Source organism: Patagioenas fasciata, chromosome 17, assembly GCF_037038585.1.
Source record: "Patagioenas fasciata isolate bPatFas1 chromosome 17, bPatFas1.hap1, whole genome shotgun sequence".
In the NCBI taxonomy this organism is placed as follows: domain Eukaryota; kingdom Metazoa; phylum Chordata; class Aves; order Columbiformes; family Columbidae; genus Patagioenas; species Patagioenas fasciata.
Window position 1 is genome coordinate 11,778,326 of NC_092536.1, and position 21,628 is coordinate 11,799,953.

Below are 21,628 nucleotides of genomic sequence, written 5' to 3' on the forward strand. Positions count from 1 at the left end.
ACAAATTTCAGCTCCTACTGATGCAACACACAAGTTATTCAGTGGTACTTCTTGCTTATTTACTCTACATGGGACATAGAACATCCCCCCCACAGCCTAATAAGAAAGACACTCAGCACCAGAGAGAGGAGGATCAGAGTGGAATTGCATTTCTCATCCTGGCAGTGGCATGTGACATACTGGACAAATCAATTCTCCATCCATTTCTCTGTCCATCTCTTGCTTACTCAGGGGTGGTGGCGTCTAAACAGTGACTTTACTGGGTGAGGGGTCACATGCACAGATAACCTCCCACCAGCCCCACAAGAACTCTCCAGTATTTAGGGGTTTGACATACATAGACAAGTCCCTGTACGTTTCCAGAAAGTGGAATTGCCACATACCTTCCCTTATTAGCCAACTGTGTTGTACACACAGGTCCTTCTCACACAACCCCTGCCTGGTAAAGTCAAGACCAAATTATCCCCATGAAAACAAACACATGTGAACATCACAGGCATTTGAAGCGAGATTCACTTATGGTTGTCTTACAGTGATGGTGTTTGTGTTACAAAATTGAGCAGCCGCCTATCAGGGATTAATTTAAACAAAAACCTAAACATTCTTCAGGGATTGCATATTCAGACTAATGCATCTTGCCATCATATGATGAGAAAGTTGGCTTCTTCCATAGATAGGAGATAACTAAATATATAGACAGTTCCCTAATACTCCGAACCCATGGAACGATGTTTGGTTGTCCTGCAGTTCAAGTTCCACTTCAATATCGATGCTTTAAGCCTGCTTGCCCGCCCTCCCCCCTTTTTGATCCTTGAAGTGATGTACCTATCTTTTCATTGGCATATCCTGTTCAGCTCTTCCCTACCTTCATTGTAGTAGACAAATGGGTCCCAGTTTCCCCATTATCCTACTCTTCCTTTTAAAAAGCTTTCCTGTTTTATACATCCCCTTCAGCCTGCAATACCACATCTTCTCCAGAAAGAATTCAGGTGTGGGTTTTGTTTGGTTTTGGTGAGGAAGGATGCTTTTATGTCAGGGCAGACAACTGCAGTTCAGGGTATTTAGGTTCTGCCCACAGGGCTTTTCACAAACTTAACAGTATATGTAGCAAGTCAGTACTTGACTTCCGTGGCATTGCTAAACAAGATACGGATAGTACTTCAAGGCAATGCAAAACTAGAGTAGGGCTTTTGAAATCAGCCTGAAACAGCCTGTTTTCCCTCAAATAGAAGGTGCAATGGAGGCAGTGGTTTGTTGTGTTATCAATTTATCATCTCATCTGGGTTTCACATGTTTTTGCCCTATGTTTGTTTATGTTGAATAGGTAGGAATACTGGAAATATGATTATACATTGAAATAAATTGCTCTTCTTTGCTGGTTTGTCCATAAAGGCTTCCTGGAGGAGCTCAGAGGTATTTTAGCTATGTAAGCGAGGGGTTTACACACCAATGAAAATTTTATCCTCTCTGCTGCCCTCATTGCTACCCAAAGTGACTTATCTGTCCACCTCTTCTTAACGAGGTTGGTGAGGAGGCCATGTGGGGTGACATGGCTAACTCATCTAGTTATAGCTGGTTTTGTTTGTATGAGTTGCACTTCCAAACTCATCTATGCAAGAATAAGCTTAGTGCCGGGCAAGATCCATCTTTGAGGCACGATGGTTCTTCCTTCACTGGAAGCTGACTGCAGCCAAGTTCCTTTCTGCTCTGAGTTAGAAACAGGACACAGAATCGTTCTTTGACGGGGCTTTTTTGCCAGAACAGAAATATAAACATTATAACAGTTCAATGCCCCCCTTATCTTTTCTGGGACTGTAAGAATAGACTTGCACTGCACCAAGGTCATCCAGTTGGTGCTGCTTGGGCTCTTCTGAAACTGAGCAATAGATCAGTTGGCTGCTTTCTGGCAGGCTTTTGCCTTTAAAACAAAAAAAGGTAGGCCTCTTCTACTTCATTCACTGTGCTTGACTCAGATTTCAACACAAATTGTGCCTAAATATGCAGGAGAAGCAAGAACTGTCTTAAACAAAGCTATAAAAGTCTTACCTAGTTTTACGGGCTTTACAACCACAGTGATGCACACATGCTTCTGTAAGCCTGTAGTGCCTACTGATGACTTGAACTGAGAGGCCAAGACTTTTGTGAATATCTGGTATTGTGGCTTTGATTTGGCTCAGAGGAGTCACAAGCAGTCCTGCTCTTGAGACTGACCACAGCATTCCTGCTCCAGGACACAAGGAGTGGGAGACAAACTAGGGTGTTCTACAAGTCAGCACAATGTACTTTATCCAGCCTATTCCACAGGGAGACTCTTAATGTTTATGCCAGTGAAATTTCACCATGAAATGAGAACCTATTTCCCTTCCCTTAAATTTGAAACAAGGCAGATGGGGCTTCAGCTTACCAGGCCCAAGATGTTAGAAACCTTTCTCTTATTTCTCACCTGAATGCTGTGCATTCTGATGTCTCTCAGGTCAGCCTTTATCTCCCCAAATACATTGTAGGAACAAAAAAGTTATTAAACTCCAGGGACAAACAGGTTCCTTTTCTGAGAGATTTTGTTCCCTTTCCTATTCCCCATGAATGTCATTGTATCTGCTGTTTGCTGAGCAGGAAATGCATTATTAAAGCAGTTTCTCCTCCATAAACTGCTTTGCATCTGACTGTTTCATTGTAAATCCATAGCCACAAAGTCAGGCCACCTTGGGATAACCCAATGTGAAATCTGACCTGATGAAAATGGTTCATGCCTCCCAGCCTGCATTGCAACCTGTGAGAAGGGCTTTTATTATTTATTCAAAACCTGTTTAAATCCCCCTTTTTCTGAAACAACCATTTTAAAAATATTAAAACGCCACAACTAAGCTGGGAGATTAAACAAGTTTAAACCTTATCATTGCAGGTGGGATATTAGTTCCAATAAAATGAGGAGAGATGGCAGGCTGCGTGGTAACTGGAGCCCCTTCTACTCAGTAACTAATCACCGAGAAAGCATTTGATGAAGGAGGGGGAGAGCAGATGAGGGAGTGAGACAAACAATGCATCCCAGCTCCTGGCAACCCTAACTGTTTACCATGGTGATGCACAAAAGGAAGAATGCCACACAGAGCAGCAGACCTGGATCTGTCCCCATAACACTTGCCCTAGATTCAAGTGCTCTGGGAAGCTGAAAATGTGACCTTCAGATATTTTTCTATTGGGTGATGCTGCAGCTGGACAACACTGTTCCAAAGCTGTCACAAGGCTGCAGAATATTTACCTACATGTCTTCCATTACACTTTTTTCTTCTAAATGTTTAGCTCTCAGTGCCACTCTACCCCACCTCTACTCAGCCTTTCTAAGGGGAGCCACAGTCTGTGAGTCTTATTAACCCACAATTGTAGTGTCATTAAAAATATACATAAAAACCATCAAGCTACTAAGTTTGCAGGGGGAGGGCTAATGTTTTAAAATACTTTTTCCCCTCCTGTGAGAATGATTACCTAATAAGCCTGGGGTGTCAAACTCTTTTTCACCAGGGGCCATATCAGCCTCATGATTGCCTTCAAAGGGCTGAATGTAATTTTAGGACTGTATAAATGTAGGAATAGTGAAAATGAGTTTGACACCCCTGTAATAGGCCATTCCTGTTCTAAGGCATCCTACCTTCCATTTTCTAATCAGGAGCAGCCTATGAGAACAACTTCAGTGTCCCACAGCTGGATCAGCCCTTCTTTCCTTGGGGCTCTCAACAGACACAGGTTTGTATGTAGTCCTATGATGTAGGAGGACCATGAGCAGAACTACAGAAGACAACATGGGGAGCCCCAGCAAGCAGATTGGCCACTTTTAACTGAGGTACACACATACCAAAGAGAAGAATCCTGCAATGCCTCACAATATGGTAAAACCAGACTTTTTTTCAGTATCAGATACTTAACCATCAAGTGGTGAGAGAATAATTTAACACCAAAAGAAATTATGTTTGTTGGTTGCAAATGTTAACCTCCTTTTGTCACCAGCATTTAAACACATGTACTTCATCCATTTCTAGGGCATCTTCCCCCGCCACACTTATAATGGAGAGGATGCAACATATAAAAGTTCCAGCAAGGAAAAGCTACATAACTGTCCCAAGTGAAGGGGCAGTAATCACTTGGTACAATTTCAGGAATTCAAGTACTCCAGCCATGCAAAGCTTCAGTAAGAATATTCTAACACTAAAAAACCCCGCTATGCTCTAAAGTAGCTGTAAACAAAAAAGCTTGGAACCACACCACTACTCCTGTCCCTTACTATTGATTCCAAAAAACTGTTAACCTAGAAACTGACACCATCCACACTCTCTCCCCCCACCCCACACTCTTGTCAGAACAATTGCCCAAAGGAGGAGGAAAGCTTTGACAGTTGGGAGCTGGCTGATTTGGGCTGGACAGCTTTGGTCTGGCCATCATTGATAAAAGTACTGGGTGTACATTAGTTTGTTTTAAACACAAACCTATTTTTAACTAAAGAATTTGTGCTTTTACCATGTATTGCAGGTACTTAGCTCCTTAGGCAGCCAGCACGATTTGTATAAAACCAAACCATTAAATAGCCCTTGGCCACTGCTTAAAGTGAGGCAAGTACCTACCTGAGCTATGTACTTAAATTCTTAAGGGAGGAAAAAAGTGGGGCAAAGTTAACAGAAATCTCAGAGCTAAAATGCAAGCAAAACCCCTAGGAGGGGAACTCCTAAATGTTGCATCCAGAAATACTTAGGAGAAGGAATCTGAAAACAGTAAACAAGGTGCTTTGATGTCTCAGTGGGGCCACCAGCAGGTGTCTAGGACTGAAAAGAGTTGTTACAGAATGATAGGAAGAACCAGGTATAACCTCAGGGAGGCTGCTCGAGAGAAGAACAAGGGAGAGAAGAGTACAACAGGGCTGTGGACCAGGAACAGGTGCGGTGTGGGACCAGCTCTCAGGGTATATGTGCTTGTATAGCTGCTGCCCATGTGGCCCAGCCCTCAGTGATGCCATCTGCCTCTCCTTTTCATTAACACACTTTTTGGTGGGAATTATTGAGAAACCTTTGGTTCTGATTGAAGGAACACTCCACCAAGGAGCAGGAGATGGTCCATTTCATTGAATTAGAAATTTCCCCAAGTTTCTAATACGGAGTACGCAAGTGAATGCTAAAGGGAGGATCCACATGGGCCACAAAGCATCCCTGTCTCTTTTCTCTCAGAGAATGGATTTTCCAATCATGATGTGGTTTGGGTACTTTTCCAAGTACCTGCCCCAAAGAACCTGAGTGATTGCCCCATGTTATACATCTTTGGTAGATTCTCAATCTGATGTGCATGTTATAACTCACCTCTGCCCTAGATTATCCACTGTTACCCAGTTTGCATTCTGAAAATGCCACAATACCAGAAAGTCCTGAGAAATCCATTGTACTGGGTGCTGTATTTTCAAGTACAACAAAATTATAGCATTGATAGCAAAAAACCAAGTGCTATTTAAATTTCTTATTAAAGTTTAATGGCACTCATGACACCTGAAAAATCATGGAGTTCCTGACAAGATGTCCACAAGATGTGCAGTCCTGACTCCCACTCTCGTGGTGCAGTCTCATGATTCCAAGACAACTATGTCCTCAGTGAAAGCGTTCTTTAAATTTGTGTCTGCTTCAACAGATCTTTACAAGATCTCTTCTGCATGCAAAATATCAATCCTTTGTCAGACTGAGTCCAAAATCCCTCTGTACTTGGACATTTATTAGGCTTTAATACAAAGGATGCAGGACCGAAGGCATCCCAGCTGGCAGCAGGTTCAGCAGTCCGCAGGCACAGACCCACACCTTCAGCCCTGGCCTACAGGCTGCCAGGTAAAATCTCACATGCACAAACAACTCTGAACATGCAGATGAAAGATTTGCACAGGGAGCTTCAACTTGTTGCTGTCACCCGCTGTCACAAAGGGGCACCCCAGGCAGTCTAGGTCTAACCTTGGAAACTCACTTGTCCCATAGACCCCATTTTAGACACCAGTTTTTCAAGTGTGGGCAAACACCACCGCTGCAGCGGGTGCAGAGCCCTGTGTGACACTGCAACTGGCAGTGGCGGCTGGCGGGGACCCTCCTGCTCCCCAGCCCTGGGGCTGCGGCGACATCTCCCGGTGACTCCCTGCAGCAGCTGCTGTGCCTGAGCAATGGCGCCGGCTGTTTCCCGCAGCTGCCTCTGCCTCATCCAACACTCACAATCACCATTTATAAATAGCCTTTTCCTTTAGATACTAATATGGGGTCCAGGAACTTCATCCCTACTAGAAGTCTGTTTTATTCGGTCTTCAGAGAAGCAGACAGGGCAATCTTGTGTTTTACTGTCAGGAACCTTGCTGATTTTGCACACAACAGATACTGAATTCGTAGGAGACAAGAATGGGCTCTTTTCTGTACAAAATAGCTGGAATCTGCTAAGATTGTGGGGAAAAATACTTGAGCAGTGGTAATGAAGAGCCCTACTCCTTCTTGACCTGATGCAGAATTGTCCCAGGCCCCCAGCGTGTGCCTGTATACATGAACAGTCAGTTGCTGAGAGCTGATTGTAGGTATAAATACGTGCACATGCCAGCAAAGTTGTTAAGTCCCAGTTCAACCCAAAGACCCTCCTAAATTACGTAAAGCCTTCGTATGAGAATGTTAGATACTGTTGGGGATCCTTAGAAGATTGTTCTGGTGTGACTGGGTAAGTCATTTGCATAGGAGCCCCTGTGCGTGCATTCGCTCTACTGGTGTCTTACATTCTGATGGGGATTGAGAATCTAAGGCCCCTGTCAAAGGCAGAACTTGTAAAGTCAGCAAGGAAGAGGATGAACTGTCCTTCATCCTCCTAGTAAAAGCAAATGCCTCCCACAGCTCCCCCAAGTCACACACCAGCCAGGGGACTAGAATTCTCTCTACAAGTCCACTAAATAGAACAGCCTGGTGACTACAGTGGCTTGGAAGCCTCACAAGTCTGAGCTGACTTTGGGGGAACTTCAATGTGTGTACAGCAACATAGATTTGAGGATGTACAAGTATCCTATTAGGCTCCCTCTGTAAACAAGACCTGGGATTTCATGCAGGCTTCAGCTCTCAGGTTCTGGGGAACCTGGATACTGACAACAAGAAACAGAATTGACTCCTTCATGCTGCTACAGAGACCCTCCTGTCAGATCAGTCATATCCTCCCCTGTCTCCTCAGCACCACATTTCATCCAGGAATGGTTCTTGCTACTCTTCAGGAATAAACATGTAGCAGTATCACTACATTCAGACATACAAAAAGCAGATTAAAGCTTCTTAATTAAAGCTGCAGTGGGATTCTAAAGTGTTTTGTAAACTTGGGCACGTACTGTCAGTTGCTATATAGTGAATAGCTTGGGAACACTGGCTACAGGACAGTATCTCACTACTCATATCACCTTTTTCCCCAGAAAAAAGTGTTCAAGCTGTAACTGCAAGTGTTCCTAGATGCTTGTTTTTCAGTCTCAGCCCACCTCTGTAAGGGTTTTTTTTTTCCCCCTCCTTAACAGACTGGCACAGATGACTTAACAGAACAACAATATTACAGTTTCTCCAAGGCCTCTTAGTAGTTCTGCAGGCTTTTAACACATTCCTGTGGAAGCACAAGGCCTCATCTAGTGAATGATTCAGATAAATATCAGCCTGGCAGCTAAAGATGGAGCAAGAGATGAATATAGAACTGGCTCGAGCTTTCTGGAACCTCTTTGCAGTCTTCAGCCTCCTCCCCTGGTTCCCATCTTCTTTGGAAAATAAACAGCTCTGATTGTTGTGCACTTGAGATTATGAAAACATCAAGTCCATTAGTATTTGGCAAAGTGCTCTCTCATTTCCTTCTGATGTAATAATTGAGAGAGAGGGAGCGGAGACTGCAAAGATAGCACAAGGCACGAGTTAATGACCTTCTCGCATGTATGTGTGGGCTCTTTTATAGGGAACCTTTTCCAGTCCCCATCTCACCTCCACTCATACTGTTTCAGCTGAAACACTGCTTCAATGTGGCTTTTATTATTTGATCTGATGTCCCTTGGCCGGCCTTCAGAGGCAGCTAAATGGCAGGCAGGTGTGGGGGGCTGTGAGACAAAAAGCAAATGGAACTAGTGCTTCAACAGCCTGACTGCACACAGTCTTCAGGCTTCAGTCTCAGCAGGCAACTGTCACTGTTGCTGAATTCTTGTTACCTGCTTTGGTTTCTGTTACACATTTATGTTCGGGAGGGGAGTGTGTCCTGTTTCCCTTTCCAGGGGAGGGCCTTTGGAAGACTGAAAGCCTGATAAGATCAGGACGCGGGTGGAATGACAGTGTAGAAAGGGATCAGCTGTTGAAAGAAAATTAACTGAGGCCAGTGGTTGCTACTCTGTAAAATATTGAACTGGCCACCTAATTATTTGGTTGCCAAATTTGTGGTTTTAGGTACCTAGAGCCAAATTAGAGTGGGCTAAATTTCACAACAAGGTATAGTGTTCCCCACTGGCATTCTAGAGGCTTGACTTTCATCTTTTGAATTGCTTCTAGAAGCCTCCAGAGATGTTAAGCTAACCTGGAAAGCTATACTGGAACCTAAGCCAAAAATGTCATCTAATTTTAAAAAACAATCTTAATTTGACAGTTCAGGTTTTCGGAAAACAAAGACTACCCTTGCCAGAGGTGGTCTTGAGTGCCCCACCTTGAAGTGACAGCTTCCCAGGCTTCCTGAGCCAAAAGGTGGTAGTACAGATACTCCTTTACTACTGGAGCCCAGTCCTTCTCTGTACCAGGTGTCCCTGCTCTTACTGGTTCTGCAGCAGCCAGCACCCTGGCAGGAGGAAGCATGTGTGGGATCACAAGCAGATTTCAGTGAGGTTCTGCCTCCTGTCAAGATCGACAGCAGTGCCAGAAGGCAAGTTGCACCTTTCCTTGGTGCCTAGAGAAGGAGCCCTTCCCTTTCCCTCCAAATAAGTGTTTATATACACCTTTTCCGTTTGTCTCTGAGTGTTCTTTAGCAGGAGAGTTAGGCAGGTTTGATTTGTTCTAAGTCTCAGCAGGGTTTGTACTGCTTTTTGCCACCAAGGCACCCCAGGCTCACATGTTTCCATGTATCCTTTGTGCAGCACCATTCAAAAACTGTTGGGGGGGATCAGTTTTACCCTCTTTTCACTTCCAGTTCCTAAAGGGAACTGACAAATGGATTATAGGATTGATCTGTCCCAGAAGACACATGATTTTTGAAAGGCGCTTTACACAGCCCTGAAATAAGTTGGGGGCCCAGCTAACTTCCTTGCCAATCTAGTATACCCTATATTAATATTTAATCATGAAATATATCATAGGAAAATGGTCTTTTTCCAGACCTAGCTCTGTGTATAGTTGTTTCCTTCTTCCCTGCGCATTTTCTCCCCCCATATTTTATACATGCAAAGGCATATACATTCTTACTCCTTTCTGCCATACTTATGTGGCTTCAATTTTGATTTCATTGATTGCACATACCAGTGTCTGCAAAGCTGCCTTAAGTTGAATCAGTTGGGAATTCAAGGTGATTACATTTTTCTCCTTCAGATACATTGTTTTCCTTAAAAGCCACTCTGGCTGCTCCATAACAAAACCAGACACAGTGGGCCCCATTGTCCGACTCTTGGCCAAGGTAGCGTGTATGGATTAAGTGATGAATTGCAAAAAGGGCCTAAAAGCCGAGCTGTAACTTCACAAAAAGTCCATTAAAGGTGAGCACTGTCAGTAAAGCACCCATTTAGAATGGCTTTTATGACCCTCAGTCTTCCAAAGATGTACATGAGTCACAAATTGTTCAGTCTCCCAGACTCTTGCTGCCCAAGAGACAGCAGAGACCTTCTGCAAAGTGACAGATCCCCATCTGAGCTGGGCAGGAGAGCCGCTTGCTGCAGGGCTGCTGGTGGTAGCACCGTGACTGTTCACTCCTGGCTGGCGAGGAAATGCAAAACCTCGCTCCTAGTCAGACAGGTCATGACTAACTACACTAAAACTTCATGATGAAGAACTTGGAAGACAAAAAAAACCCGAACCAACAACAAACCAAAAACCAGAAAATGATAGTGCATACTTTTCTGGCTCTTTTCCCACCCTAAGCTTCACCATCAATTGTGCGTAAGATCTATTTATGTCTCCTTTTATACATCCCTCCATATGGTTTTCAGTGCATCTCTAAAGCATTTCAGAATGCCAAGTGCTTCACAGATTTCTGGTTACTAGAGGGGCTGTGCTTGGCGCTTGAAAGCAGGGTGGGACTACAGGATAGATGTCAAATAGGACAGAAGGCTTCCTGCCACAGCATTTACGGTTGGCCTCTCTCACTCTTGTCTCCTTGCCATACAGGTAGCACTGCTGTCATTAAAAGCACCACCAGTTCTTTAGCAAGTACTTGGCAGCAAGCTTTTTCTGGACTCAAATTTCAGTCCATGAAAGATGAACAACAAATACTTATCTCCAAAGCTGATTTATTTTTTCTTTTACAGGTGAAGATAAAGAAAGGGCAGGGAAGGGTACCCAAAAGTATAGACCTGTGAATCAAAACTGAGGTCAGCACTGCCAATTAGGCTTTCTGAACTTCCTGAGCAACTCTTGACAAGTCAATTCCATTTTCTGTGTTTCAGTTTCTCTTTTAGGGGGAGGTTATTGCTGTATTAGAGAATGATGATTAGGTGCTTCAGTTCTGATCTTAGATTGCTTTCAGGACCCTGACTAGATTGGACTGTAAAGAGCTACAAACCACTTATCATTTAGAGGGTAGATACCTCGTTCTAAAGAGGTCCAGTCAGGGGACCTGATTATTTTTCCAAATGAAAGTTAGAGTAATATCTGCTGAGCAAAATATAGATAATATACAATTTTTTTAAGTTCCTTCTGGAGGAATATAAGCACATTTACAGTCAAATTCAAAGCTAACCTAACCAAATTCAGACCAAACCTAACTCAAGTCAAAGAATTGCAACTTAGTTAGAATTAATGTGTGTCCTAGAAACAGACAACACAAGGTAACAAACCAGTAGCTTGCCAGGAGACAGCCCCAAACACTCTTCCTTGGCTAGCCCCAGTGGCCACCCTTCACCAAGCCTTGTTTTTCACAGCTTCCAAATGCAAGGTGCCAAGACTCATGAGCTGTGGCAGAACCTCTGCACACTGTGCTGTTCTGTAGCCTTCTGTACTTTGGACAAACCTGCAGGAGCAGCAGCCACAATCCCAGGCAGAAAGCCTGCGAAAACTTTCAAATAATAGCATTGGAGTACAAGGGTAGGCAGCTGGCAAACAGAAGGCTGGCTGCACTCTACCTTCAGTTTTAGTCTCAACTGCTCCACCACAGTTCAGGGAGAGGATTCCAAGACTATTCTATTTATCAACCCGTGAGGTACTCAAGTACCTTTGTAGGCAAAACAATACAGAGGGCACAGGAGCTGCTTACTTCCACATATTCATAAGCAAGTACTGTTTCTATAAGCCTACACGAGCTTAAGGCTTTTCCATCAGAAAAGACTGCAAAGAAGTACACAGTAGTTGTCCAAACCCAATGGGTCACCTAACCAGGAAAAAAACCAAGTCATTAACATACAGGTATGGTTTTACGATCCTTGTACAACTCCCTATGAGAAAGCAAGTCTGTTACATCCTTGACTGGCACATATCCTTCTAAAAAGAAAAAACAAACACCACAACCAACCAAATCACCATGTAGAAGAGCAGAAAAAATACCAACATAGCAATACATTCATGAAAAGTTTATCAGCACAAGAAAATCCTTCTTACCTTGCAGGCTACTGCAGCTGGAAACTTCTTCTGGAGATGAGTAGTAGTTCCTTAAATGTGGGCTACTTAGAAAGCCCAAAGAGCTTTTTAAAAAACAAACACACACAAAAATACACCCCAAAGCCTTAACATGAAGGCCTCAATGTGGGGCTCATATAGCTAGGGAAAGTGGGGGCAGCTGTGTGCATATATGTACCTGAAAGGCTGGTTGGGATTGGTCAGCACAAGAGACCTGCAGACTGGCTGACAGCAGAGCCATGCGGAAATCCGCAATTCATCAAGGCCTCTGTCAAGGAGTTAATTGAAGTGGGTTGAGCCTTGCCCAGATAGGGATGTCTTACTCTAGCAACATGTCTACACATTGTCACCAGTACAGGATTTCCTGGGAAAGCCCATGTTGCATGATGTTTCTGCTCCAACAGGTGTGCTGGATATTTCAGATTTTTGTGGCTGGGAGGGAAGCTGTTCCAAAAAGTACAATCACTTGATTCAAAGGTGTTTCATCCTCTACCTGCTGCTTCTGCCCACATATGAGGGTAATGGGGCTTTCTACAGCTCTGTTATAGATGATAAAAGGTGCAGAACACAGCTGTTTTCATTCTTCCATATCAGTTTATTTTTCTAATTGCTTCAAGGAAAACTCAGTTTATGTTGTGGTCTTTGTACTTGAATCATTCCCAGCTGTATGGATCTCATCTAGGGTCTGGTGATTAAACGTTCAATGTGTGATAGATGCTTCTCTGAAATTCCATGGCTTTCCCAGTTTTGGATGTTTCACTAGAATTTTATTCTGTAATAAAATTGGAGTTATGGGAAGACTTCTAAGAGCACCAAAAATTCCTTTCTGCTTTTCCATATAAATGCAAAATTCTTAAAATTTGACACTAAGGCATTTAAAATACAACGTGAGACTTGTAAGTTTCCAAGGAGATGGGAGGAGGTTGCTCCCATTCAGAACAACCCTGGACTTTGAAAGCCTCTTCATAATGAGAATTCTACATCTTGTATGGCTCTATATGAAACCCAGCACAATTTAAATTATTGACACTTTCTTAGATGTGTTAGAATTCTGTACAGAGTGGGATCTACACAGCTTATGTGAAACATAAAGAACAGCTCAAAGTGTTGTATCAAAACACCCTTCTCTTCCATGTCTCCATTTTGCCTCTGGTTCAAGTAGTCCCATTTGATTACCTATTCTTCATCTTGAGCAGCAGAGAGATCACATTTACTGTGACAGTACACTGTGCCACCAATCCGAGCCCTCCACCCAATCCTTTTCCTCTTCTGTGGAAAATTAAAAGTTTTGGTTTCAATAATCAAAGCGCCTTCCGAGAGCGTATTCCACCTGCAGCAGCTGGAAACTGCTGTGCTTGCTATGGTGGCAAATAGTGTATCACGTCCATGACGTTTGGATATTACGTAGATGAACTGAGCTATAGAGAGCACAGATCCTGAAGGATGTCGTGGCAGTGAATGAGGCTGTGGATACAGTGTGATGACCTGGAGTTGAAGACAAGCCTGTACAGTGCACACAAAAGGCTGAGCTGGCAATATAGGATTAGCCTGAGTGTGTTTTCCTGATCTGTGTGCTCCCCTTAGGACTGCAATGTACACATACTTGAGTGGCATATGGACTTTTTAGAGCCTAAATTGTGCCCGAGTTTCCTTACATGCTGGATTAAGAACTGTAAAAGATGGAGAAAGGACTAAACCTAATCCTGTTTCTATCAAACTTCAAAAAAAACAGTTCAGAGAGCAGCAGATTCATTACAAATATTTTGATTGCTCCCTGAAAGAAAAACATGCATCTTTCTTCTTCATAGGGGCGCTGAAAGGAGCAGTCTGTTGACTTCTATGTTATGCTTTGACATCTGTAGTTTGGTGGACTTGTGAAATGTTAGATGCGGGACGTCTGAAATATAGGGGGTTCTGCCCAGAGACTGAAGCATTAGATACCTCAGTTAGCTTAAGTGAACAGACATTCCTCACTTTGCTATCAGCAGCTGAGAGAAGTTCCTTGGATGGCTGCATTTTAGCTTGAACTATATTCTCCCCTTTCTCCAGCTGTTGGCTGATTTGTTTGTTCCAGACGTGAAGGAAGACAACAGTTTTGAGGGCATTGCTTTTTCCACAGCACCAGATCCTCTTCTAGCGTTGCCTTTCAGCTCCAGCTGTCTTTGCTGAGATCCCCTTGCTTTGCATTGGCCCTTAAATTTTAAGATCCTGCTTTGGTCAAGGTATAATCCTGAGCTGTAGATAAACCTCTCTCATTTCATTTTTGCCTGAGGAGAATAGCCAAGGCTGTGTGCTGTAACCAGCAAGGGGAAATCTCATTAATTTGTTTGCAGTTATTTGCCCTGATGCAGTTGTTTCCACATAAGCAACTCGCTCCCACCACCCACCCGGACATGTACGTTCCCCTCAGCCCTAACGAAACCAGTTCTTTTGGCACAGTGCCTGTGTTTGAGGCTTCACTTTGACATGTCATAGCCTCACACATTGCTGTGAAGGTGTTGGAAAGACACCGCAGCCTCTCTCGGAGCGGTGCTCTTTAAACTTTTCACTGATTAGGGGCCTTTTAGCACTCAGCTGGCTTTTCCTAATGGGTTTTTCCTTTTCATTTAGACTGGTTTTTTTTGTTGCAGGCGTTGCCAAAGTAAACAGTCGTGGATGGCAATTTGGAAAGCAGAGGAGAGAAGAAAGGGGCAGAGACTCAGAACTGGTCCAAATGTGTCCAGACAAGCGCAGTGTATCAGTTGATATGTGTTGAGGGCCAAGTGCTGCCAGAGTGAAAATCTCTGGGAAAAGGACGCCATTTGTTGAGAGACAGGCACAAGAGACTGCAACGTCTTCTTTCACACCAAAGATGCCCTGCCTGCATCCTGGAGACGATAGGGGAACCAGGGGAACAGCTTGGCATTAATCAGCCCACTTCTGATTTACTTCCAAAGCCTTGAAGTGAGAGGAGGCGTCTGAGTAATTCAAAGTTTGCAGAGTTCCAGCACATCAGTCCTTCACGGCTCTGAAGTAGACAACTTAAACTTCAGCCAGCTTGCTGTGTGGGAACCTATCAGGCACTGTCTCAAAAGAAACTCCGTCTGTGCTGCTCTGGTCAGCGGAAACCCCACATCTCTGGAGATCTTCAGAATTTGGTTCAGGCCGATAAGCAATGTTCCCACCTGGATAAGTGTACCTGTTGTCTTTCGTCTAGGCCCTGAACGCACTGCAGACGTGTATTATGAATGTAATACATTTATGGCCTGCCTTTTTTTAATATCAGTCAAGCATGGCATGCAGCTCTGAAAAAAGCTATCTTAGCTTTTACAGTTTCTTCTCTGGTTCCTTGACATAAAGTATGAGAGGAAGAAAGCAGACCTTTTCTACATGAAGACCTTCTTTGCCTGTCCCATGTCTGTACTGATTTAGTCCTTAATTTGGCCAGCTGCTGAATGCCTGCTCTTCTGCTTCCTGTTCAGATTCATTGCAGGAGTTCAGACTTTTCCTCTTCAGCTGGTACTTATCCCATCCTTCTTATACACCGACAACAAACCGTTCTCCTCCTCCCTCAGCCCTTCATGTAGACCGAAGGTTGAGAATGAAAGCAATATCAGGATTTTTATATACCAAAGGAAATAAGGATCTGTTTGCTTTAGGATTAAAAGGCTTTATGAACAGGATCCTCTTTTTAGGATTGAAGCATGTAAGGATAGATTAGCTTTAGGATTAAAGCAAAATTAGGATTTTTAGATGCCAAATTGCTCTTCTCCTCCTTCAGCTGCTTCATACACGTTGTGATTTAACCCCAGCCAGCAACTAAGCCCCACACAGCTACTCACTCACTCCCACCCGGTGGGATGGAGGAAAGCATCAGAGAGGAGGGTAAAAGTGAGAGAATTTGTGGGTTCAGGTGAAGGCAATTTAATAGGTAAAGCAAAAGCCATGTGCAAAAGCAAAGCAAATCAAGGGATTCATTCCCCACTTGCCCTGGGCAGGCAGGTGTTCAGCATCTCCAGGACAGCAGCGTTCCACCACCAGTACTGGTTACTGGGGAAGACAAGCGCCATCACTCCAATAACAAAAACATCCTTGTATCATCAGCTCTGTTTCCAGCCCAGTCCAACCCACAGCCCCATAGTGGCTATTGTGAAGAAAACTGACTCTGCCCCAGCCAAACCCAGCACAGCAGGGCAGATTTTAGACGCCTTCAAAGTCTCATGCGGTGAGAACAATCTGTTCCCTGTTGGTCTTTGTGTAACCTCAGCCATCCCTCTTTTTTTGCTGAAGTGAATGATCCTGGTCTGTTTAATCTTTCTTGTTTGTTACGGGCATTCCATGTCTTTGATCATGTTTGTTGTCCTTCTCCTCTGTACCTTTGCAGTCGTTACATCCTTTCTGTGACCGGCTGCCCCAGGAACTGGCAGAGCTGAGGGCACAGGGCACTGTATGCACACAGCAGTGGGAGTGGGATTTCTGCTTTACTCTCACTTTAAGTCCTAAAAGTTAATTCAATTTTTTGAAGGCATTGTGTTGCTTTTATTCATGGAAATTCCTACAGTGGCTGTGAGATCTTTCGAATGTTACATCCTAAAATTTGTCTTGTGTCCTAAGGTTGTATCCTAGTTTAGAGGATGTGTTCGGCATAATTTCTTTGAAAATTTATTTTGTGTCTTACTGTGAATTCCTTCTGACATTTTATTGGCGGGTCGCTCAACGTTCTGGGTTCTTCCTGTAAGTTTTGCAGGAAGTGTTAGTTTTCACTGTCCCGAGTAATTTTATATCTTCTTACTGTATTGACTAAAGTTGGCTGACTGGTGCTCTGCATTCTTCTCTCTGAGGGTCTTTCGCTTCCAATGAACCAGAGATCCAGACAGGTGTATCAGTATCATTGTGATTGTTACACAGACAAAAAGCCAACAATTTGCTCAGTAACACACATCGATTTTGGCAGCTTTAGAGTTAGAGCTTAGACCTTGCCTCTCGGCCCAACCCTTTTAGCATGCCTAGCATGCCTCCTTTATTTGCTTATTAAATCAGGAGCTGCTCTTCTGTGTAACTGTAGACTTAATAACCTGGCAATACATTGTTTAGGAGGCTGAACTGGTGGATAGTGGCTTCACAGCAACTTGGAACAGCAGTTCCATTCCATTCCGGCCTGGCCCCGGGCATGTGGGGTTACGCATTAATGCTCAGTGCCCCTCCGTGCACAGGCACCCCGGGCAGGATTGTGTGTGATCCCCAGTCTGACCCGAACCACTGTGTGCTCAAGCTGTAGAAAAGAAAAGAGCAGTTTCCGAGTTCCTCGTTTGCACTGAGATTTTGCTTTCAGGTTTTCCTTTGCAATGACACTGGATAGAAACTTTTTTTTCCATTTTTATGTTTAAATCAAAAGGGAGTGCGGACTCTTGGTTCTAACTCTTTGGTATTTAGAAAGAACATAAATCAACAAGTGTCAAAAGCAACAGGAAAGTAATTGTGGTGGAAGACCCTGCAGATGAGAACCTTGCAAATATAACAGAGGTCACCCCAAGTCCCACTCCATGATCAAGAAGCTGTAGACTACAAGAAAAGGTTTGTGTTGCCTGTGTGAACCAAACCCTCAGTGATCTAAGTTGTTTTAACTGGACAAAAGCAGCGGTATTCTGGGAAAATGAAGCCTGGCTGCTGCAGCTGGTGGAACAGAGCCACTTTCTACACAGGTGTTCTCAAAGGAGTTGTTGAAACATTTTAATTCACCTTCTTTCTTTTTGAATTCACCCTTCTCCCTTGCTTCTCTTTTCCCCCCCTCTAAATTCTCTGTGCTTCTGACTGAAATTGTTGAGGTTTTGCCACCTCAGTGCAAAAACGCACTTGTAGAAAGAGTGTTGTATGTTCTTGAGTACGTGAGAGGAGGAATGATTCTTTTCAATGGAAGCAACATGTCACCAGCTAAAAAGGCCCAACACAGAAAACAAATCAGCAATCTAAACTGCTATGAGAAAGGCAAACAAGGGATGGGGGGAAGATCAGAGGCAGAGAGGTGTCCCATCTCCCTCCTTCCGTCTGCTGCCATAGAGAACAGCGCGGATGTTGATGAGCAGGCCCGCTCTGAACCATGTGTTGTTTTCCACTTGGACTCTCTGTTATTTATGTCTAAAGTCACCCTGAGACCAGGTTTGAACACTGCCTGTTCCCTGTTCCCATTCAGGTTTCTTTTCTCTCTCCTGTCCGCAGCTTGACAATCCAGTTGTGCACCAGCGTGTGTCATTGTGGCAGGACGGCTTCTCCACACGCTCGCAGCTGCTGCACAGGGAACGAAATACAAGGGCAATTACTTTGAACTCTGAAATGCCACTTAACGCAGCAGCCAGGAGAGTTGCTCACAGCACCTTTCTTTAGCACTTCTCTGGGCCATTACCCCCTGGGATTAACAGCCTCCCCTTCCCCGCCGTGCGCGCCTTACCCGGCACCCGCCTCCCTGGACTTGTCTTTTCCCCAGGCACTAATGAAATGACCACCAGACCTGATTACAAGCAGGGCTGGAGCACTTTGACCAGTGAACCCGCACCTGTGCGCGTGGTTGACCTTTAATGATCCAGCTCTGTAGCTGTGTGCAGGTTCATTTGGTTTTTCAAACCTGTTCTATGAGGAATCTGTAGTTGCATTTCCCATCAAAACGTGACCCCTGCTGGAAGCCAAGAGATGTGGCTTTGACTTTCTAACGCGTCAGAAAACCCTGGCACGGAGAACATCACAGATGTGATCGATGAGACATGTCACAGGTGTCACTGAGTGCAGGAAATCACAAATAACTAAAAAGTGCTTGGCTTTAAAAGGCTTTTGAAGGTATCCACCCAACTGCAAAGTTAGAAAAATATGATATTTTTTTCTCATCTGTGGGATTAGGTTTTACAGAACTGCTGGAACCTGTGGCCTTTTTGTACAGTGGAGTGTGTTCCTTTTTTCAGTTTGTATTCTGGATATTGGAGTCTGTTGGCAGGAAGTTCTCAAAAAGCTCGAGGTAGCAGCAATACATTTCAGGATTTATACACATTTATACCAACGTTTGACATTTTCAAAATGGCATAATATTTAAATAAAAACAAAGAGAGTGTCAGGCTGGTAGGATTTTTTTTAAAACATATCAGTAATCTACTGTGTAAGGAAAATAAATTCCATCTGTGAAGGACCTGGGCCTGCTGTAGTTGCCACGTGGGCTGAACCAGTTTTGTGCTGGCACGTCTGCGTCTTTTAAAAGGAACCAGCTGGAGTGAGTAGCCCTGCCTGGGAAGTCGGCTGATGTTGATGTGCAGCTGACAAACATTGCGGCAGCGGGTATTTCTGAAACGAAACGTCTGTCAAACTGAAAAAGGTGCGCGTGTGGCGGGACGGGAACCACGATGTGGGATGGAAAGGCAGAGGGGGGTGGCCAGGAAGCAGAAGGTTGGTTAAGAACTGAGCAGTGACACCTGGCTTTGGGGAGTGGAGCAGGATTGGACAGCAGAGGCTGTTGTAGTATCCTCGGATCCATGTTAGAATTTAGTAATTAATGGTTCTGTAATTAAGCAGTCTCTGGGCCACGCAGGCATGCTCTCTGTGAAATGAGAGAGGCAGCGAGTAAATTCTGGCAGGTGTTGCCCTCATTTGTGTTGCAGGACCATGAAGGTGTTCTTGTAGAAAGACACTGTAGTCGGTTGTAGCAATTACAGTGCCTGTGTTGGCTCTCTGACAGGGGCACTGATGTGAAGCATTTTATTAATAGTTTTGGGGTTTTCAATGGTATCATCATTCTGAAGGGCAGTTCTCACAGGCGAGAAGGCGAGTCTCAGCCAGCAGCAGCTGAGAGCGATCCATGTTCAGAGGTGGCTTCTCACAGAAGTTGGTGTCCTCTCGTTGGAGGTTTTGAAGAGTATTTCAGGTTTCATTAAAACAGCTCTGAGGTTTCTGTATGCCCTGGAAGCCCCACGGGGCTGCTGCTTTGATACCTGGGAACAGTCAGTGAAACACCAACCACGGTCTCTCCACATCATTTGGTACAAGTGTTAAGGTTTGGCTTCAAAATAGGGAAGTGGAAGCAGCACAGTTTTATAAATACGACGTCATTAAAGACCAAAGACTTTGGTTTGGGATCTCAGGGCTGTTCCTCTTGCCACTGTAAGTGGTGAGACACTGACCATCAACTTGATTTTTACATTCCTGGCTTCTGATGCTTCCCCCATGTGCTTGAAGTGTTTTCAGGTGGCCATGATGTTTTGCCAAAAATAGAAATGGCAGTTGGAAAAAGTTGTTTAATGTCAGCCTAACCTTTAAAAACTTCTTCCTTTGGTGCTATTAAAGAGACCACGACCACAGTACTGTACCCATTTGTCATAAATATTACATTATGGTTACAAATCAACCGAGATTCTAGTGTTTCTATTAAATTCTTCCTTACAGTCCTCAAAGCACAGAACATTTAATGGGTAGGTTTTGTCTTTAAAGCCAATGACTTAGCCACAAAGTAATGTCCATTTAGAAGCACTGCTCTGCAGTAAGTCCATCCCCTCGCAGCAGAAGGCTGCAGTGTGACTGTTCTGTCAGAACTTGGATGAGTTGGTTGTACAGTGTCATTTAGTAAGAATCTACCAATAGTAAAGTGAACTAGAAGGTAACAAGCTTGAAAGTTTGAAAATAATTGAAAGAGAAAGATCTTAGGGACTGTCTTTGAAACTGTATAATTTTAAATTTAGAAATTAACGGGCTTAGAAATAACAACTACTGAGGCCATCCAAGTGGCCATTAAACCAGCCCTGGAGTTGAGAGGCAATTCCTTGAGCCAGTGACAGGAGGTGTGTCCGGACACAAGCGTGGGCTCCATCTCTTCATGGAAAACGAATGATTTTATGGACACTTTGTGAGCCAGTAGGCAATGAAGATCCGTTCTAAAAGCATTTTTGGGTTTGCAGAAGCTCTCTCACCTGATTTTGACAGTTAGCACTGCTGGAAGCAGATGACTCTCAGCCCATGGTGCAGGTACAGCTGCAAAGAAAGGCCGGGCCTGCTTTTGGTTTTTCTCGTTTCAGAGTAGAGCAAGGGATACACTATCTGAAATGTACTTAGGCATGTCACAATTTGTCACTTCTTTAAGTACAGAAAAGTACATGTTACCTGAAGACTCTTTTAAGTTTCCCCAGAGCTATTCATATCGGAGCTGAATGCAAAATAGACCTCTGGTCTTGTTAAGGTGTAGCACTGGGAAAGAGCTTGAGTCTAGTTGTTCATTTAGCATTGTTTTGCACATCTGCTGAACACAGAACGTCTGGGTTGGAAGGGGCCTCCTGGAGTCCAGCAGTCCAACCGTAATTCCATCAGGCTGCCCAGGGACGTGTCCAGTCGCGTCTTCAGCTCAGCCGGGCCGGGGATTCACACCCTGGAGCCCAGGTCTGGTTTTGTGTTCCGTGGGCACAAGGACACAAGTCTCCGATATGCCATTGAAATCTCTTACAGACCTACCTGCTCCATCCAGAGAAATGTTGTCTGTAATTGATGAAGCTCTCAGGATCAGAGCTGCTGGTGTGAAGCAGCTACTGCCCATGTGGCACCAGCTCATCCCAGGCTGCTCCCACCCACCCCTGTGGCGGAATGTGAAATCTCTTCATCTCGACATCGACATCAGTGGCACCACATTCCTCTCACAACAGACACCATGTGAAGTACAATGACTATTCTATTCTGCTTTGGTTTTAAAGAAATGTGCTGTTGCAGTGTGAACTTTTATAGCTTCTCACAAGTCCCGTGACCCTGAGATGGAGTCAGGGGAACGTGGGGAGGGCAGCACCGCGTGTCTCAGATGTAAATTAATAGGAAACAGCCTTGATATTAATTTC

The 21,628-nt window shown here is 44.2% G+C and overlaps 1 long non-coding RNA gene across 2 annotated transcripts in view; it reads left to right on the forward strand.

Moving 5' to 3' along the window:
- Positions 1-21,624, forward strand: part of LOC136108992 (uncharacterized) — a 57,800-nt gene extending 36,176 nt beyond the window's left edge. For both annotated transcript variants that reach the window (XR_010652447.2, XR_011741743.1), the window contains exon 4: positions 14,432-21,624. This is a non-coding gene — a long non-coding RNA (uncharacterized lncRNA). The remainder of the gene's footprint in view (positions 1-14,431) is intronic.
- The last annotated feature ends 4 nt before the right edge of the window (positions 21,625-21,628 follow it).